Below are 4,718 nucleotides of genomic sequence, written 5' to 3' on the forward strand. Positions count from 1 at the left end.
TTTTTCGGCTTTCCCGCTCGGGTCGGGGCACACACGTCTCCCTTCTCGGCCTTCTCTTCCCCCCCCCGCCGGCCTCCTTTCTCTCGCTCTCCCTTTTCTCTCTGGGCTTCGCTCCCTTCTCGGGCGGGGAGGGGGGCCCGCGACCCGTTTTCTCGAGACTCGGCCTCGCGCTCAAATAGTCGAACGCGCGTGGCTCGCGGGGACGGAGGCTCGGCCGGGGCTGACCCGCCCCCGAGGCCGACGCCCCCCGCCCGCCGACCGGTCGCGGGCGAGCGACCGGCCGCCGGCGAGGTTGGGCCGAGCGGGGCCGCTCGGGAGAGCGAAACCCGCCGCGGCGCGTCCCCCCACCGGGCCACACGGAAAGCAACCGGACGTGCTAGAGGAGACAGCGACCCGACGAGGCGGGCGCGGCCCGGACACCGGGGCCCCTTCGAGCCGGGGCGGCTCGCTCTGCAGCAGGCGGCGGAACGGCAAAGGAGCGCCGTGCGGTGCGCGCCCGCGCGCGCACGGGCGGCTCGGGCTCTTTTCCCCCGGCCGCGCACACCCCTCTCTCTCTCTCTCTCTCATATCGGGCTTTCGCCTTTCCTTTGCGCTTCGACACGGCGACTTTTCGCCTCCTCGCGGCTCGGCTCCAGCCGCACCGCCGCCCGGCGCTGCTCGCGGCCGGCACCCACGGGGCGCTAAACCGGGACCAAAGGCCGGCACCGGCAAACCTCGCGTGCTTTCGAAGGACACCTGTAGGCTCGCGGGGCCACGCGGCCATCACACAGCTGGGACGGTCAAGACGCCCTTCCTCGGCAGCGGGAGGGGCGACACCTCGCCTGCGACGGGGAGCGAATCGGAGAAGAGACCGCCCGGCCCGAACACCGGACCCCCGCCGTGGGCTTCCCCATGACAGAGAAGCCCCGGAAGAAAGCCCGGCCGGCCGGGGGCCCTCTCCGACGCGACCCGAAAAGCCTCATCGATCGGGGCGGACGCGGCTGCACGAGGGCAGAGGAGGCAGCGGAGCGCAGAGGCAAAGCCCCAGCAGCCGCGGAACCGCCCGGCCGAAAGCGTGCAACGCACACCACGGCCCCACGGCAGCCCACCAAGGCGCACGCCCCACCGGCCGGCGCCGCCACGGGTGCGGCTGGGCCGAGAGCGGACGGGCTTGGGGGCTCCGCGCGCGTGCGAGCGGGGACACGCGTCCCCGGACCGATCCGCTCGCGGATCGGTCCCGGCACAGGGTAGACCGGGGGGGTGCCGCCACCCGCCCGCGGACAACGGCTCTCCTGGCCGGACGACGGAAGGACGGGACCGCCGGGCCGGGGTGGGGATGGCCTTCACCCTTTTCTGCCCAGGGAACCCGTCCGAGCGTTCGAGAAAGGTGCCACCGGCTTTCGCCCGCCCCGCGGCTGGCGCGCTCTCTCTCTCTCTCTCTCTCTCGGCCTCTCTTTCTCTCCCCTTCGGAAAAGCCGGGGTACGGCACCGATCAACGGAAAAAAAAAAAAAAAAAAAAAGGCACATGGCGTGCGCGGCCCACAAGGACCCGTGCTAACCACGGGCGCCGGGGGCCCGGGGGGGGGCGAGGCGCGCGCCGCCTTCTCGCTGCCCCCCCCCCTTCGAAACCCACCGGCATCGCTCGGCTCGGGGCTCGCTCGGCCCCCCGGCTCCACACAACCTCGGCTTTCGTGGGCCCGCACGCTTCTCGGTGCCGCGGCTTAGGGCCGCGAGAGGAAAAGGCCATCGGAGGCCGGGCGGGCGGGGCCCCCCACAGCACCCGCACACGCCCTTGAAAAAATAGCAACGGACCGCCCGGGGCAGAAGCGGGCTCGGTCGCCACGACCGAGGAAGGGCGAGGCGCCGCCGCCTCGCCCGCGACCTTCCGGGGGTTGCTCTCTGCCGGGGGCTTCGGTCCGTGCTAGGGCGGGCCGGCCACCGCGGCCGGCCCCTCTCTGCCCGCGAAAAAAACAGCCCGCCCGCAAGGCGGGTCCCCGGCTTAAGGCCGAGGAAGGGGGTGACTTCAACAGCACGCGCCGGTGGGACGGGGTGCCGCCACCCCGGCTCCACGGCTCATCGGGCGACCGCCGTCACCGAGCCCCTCCGGCCACGCGGCGAATGCCGAGGCCAGGCCGCGCGCCCCACCGCTGCCCTTCCGACACGGACACGCTGGCAAACAGGTCGGGAGCGGGGGAACCGGGCGCCGCCACCGCGGCGGGCTGGCCGGGCCTTGCTCGGGGAGGAGGCTCTCGGGCGAGGGCCGGGGAAAAAAAAAGCCCGGCCGCGTCGACCCCCGGCTGCCGGCCACTGCCACCGGACCGGCTGCCGGAAAAATGCCTGCCGGAGCAGGCCCCGGCTTAAGGCCAGGCGGAAAAGGGACGAGGCGCCGCCGCCTCACCTGCCACCGATCGTCCCAGGGGGGCCGCCCCCCCTTCAACCGGGCCGGCACGGCAGCCGACCGGAGCGGAGCAACACACACGCGGGGCTTCTCACCGCCTCGCTGCGGCCAGCGAGCGGCTTCTCGACACGGTCTTTCGGGCCGTCTCTCTCGGCTCTCGGCTCTCTCTCTGGTGGCCCTTCACACTGCCCATTCTCTTCTCTCTGGCTTCTCGGGCAGCTCTCCCCCCGAAAGAGCGCCCTGGGCAGGACGGGAACCGGGACCAAGCCACGCGGCTCACCCGGCCTAGGCGGCACTCGCTCTGCCCCGACGACCGCGCGGCGCGGCCGCCCTATCCTCCGCCTTGCGACGCAGGCACCCTGGAAACCTGCGGGGACGCGGCCCGTCACCTCGCTCCCAATATACGGAAAGATAAGTCCAAGGCCGCCGACGCCTCCAAGGAGACGAGTGGAAGTCGACCGGGAGGGTGCGCCAGCGCAGGCCGACCGCTACGTCGACATAGCCGGAGGCAGCCTGGAACAGCGACCCCTTGGTGAACTTCCGCAGGCGGCCGCGACACCAGGTCTACCCGGGCGGACGGAGACCAGGTCTACCCCGTCTCCGGGATACCAGGTCTACCCCGGCCGCCGGGTACAAGGTCTACCCCGTCTCCGGGATACCAGGTCTACCCCGGCCGCCGGGTACAAGGTCTACCCCGTCTCCTGGATACCAGGTCTACCCCGGCCGCCGGGTACAAGGTCTACCCCGTCTCCTGGATACCAGGTCTACCCCGGCCGCCGGGTACAAGGTCTACCCCGGCTCCTGGATACCAGGTCTACCCCGGCCGCCGGGTACAAGGTCTACCCGGTCTCCGGGATACCAGGTCTACCCCGGCCGCCGGGTACAAGGTCTACCCCGTCTCCGGGATACCAGGTCTACCCCGGCCGCCGGGTACAAGGTCTACCCCGTCTCCGGGATACCAGGTCTACCCCGGCCGCCGGGTACAAGGTCTACCCCGGCTCCTGGATACCAGGTCTACCCCGGCCGCCGGGTACAAGGTCTACCCCGTCTCCGGGATACCAGGTCTACCCCGGCCGCCGGGTACAAGGTCTACCCCGTCTCCGGGATACCAGGTCTACCCCGGCCGCCGGGTACAAGGTCTACCCCGGCTCCTGGATACCAGGTCTACCCCGGCCGCCGGGTACAAGGTCTACCCCGGCTCCTGGATACCAGGTCTACCCCGGCCGCCGGGTACAAGGTCTACCCCGGCTCCGGGATACCAGGTCTACCCCGGCCGCCGGGTACAAGGTCTACCCCGGCTCCTGGATACCAGGTCTACCCCGGCCGCCGGGTACAAGGTCTACCCCGTCTCCGGGATACCAGGTCTACCCCGGCCGCCGGGTACAAGGTCTACCCCGTCTCCGGGATACCAGGTCTACCCAGGCCGCCGGGTACAAGGTCTACCCCGGCTCCTGGATACCAGGTCTACCCCGGCCGCCGGGTACAAGGTCTACCCCGGCTCCTGGATACCAGGTCTACCCCGGCCGCCGGGTACAAGGTCTACCCCGTCTCCGGGATACCAGGTCTACCCCGGCCGCCGGGTACAAGGTCTACCCCGGCTCCGGGATACCAGGTCTACCCCGGCCGCCGGGTACAAGGTCTACCCCGGCTCCTGGATACCAGGTCTACCCCGGCCGCCGGGTACAAGGTCTACCCCGGCTCCTGGATACCAGGTCTACCCCGGCCGCCGGGTACAAGGTCTACCCCGTCTCCGGGATACCAGGTCTACCCCGGCCGCCGGGTACAAGGTCTACCCCGGCCGCCGGGTACAAGGTCTACCCCGGCTCCGGGATACCAGGTCTACCCCGGCCGCCGGGTACAAGGTCTACCCCGGCCGCCGGGTACAAGGTCTACCCCGTCTCCGGGGTACCAGGTCTACCCCGGCCGCCGGGTACAAGGTCTACCCCGTCTCCGGGATACCAGGTCTACCCCGGCCGCCGGGTACAAGGTCTACCCCGTCTCCGGGGTACCGGGTCTACCCCGGCCGCCGGGTACAAGGTCTACCCCGTCTCCGGGATACCGGGTCTACCCCGGCCGCCGGGTACAAGGTCTACCCCGTCTCCGGGATACCAGGTCTACCCCGGCCGCCGGGTACAAGGTCTACCCCGTCTCCTGGATACCAGGTCTACCCCGGCCGCCGGGTACAAGGTCTACCCCGGCTCCTGGATACCAGGTCTACCCCGGCCGCCGGGTACAAGGTCTACCCCGTCTCCTGGATACCAGGTCTACCCCGGCCGCCGGGTACAAGGTCTACCCCGGCTCCTGGATACCAGGTCTACCCCGGCCGCCGGGTACAAGGTCT

The sequence above is a fragment of the Lonchura striata genome, chromosome 33 (assembly GCF_050655825.1).
Source record: "Lonchura striata isolate lonStrDom1 chromosome 33, ASM5065582v1, whole genome shotgun sequence".
NCBI lineage: Eukaryota > Metazoa > Chordata > Aves > Passeriformes > Estrildidae > Lonchura > Lonchura striata.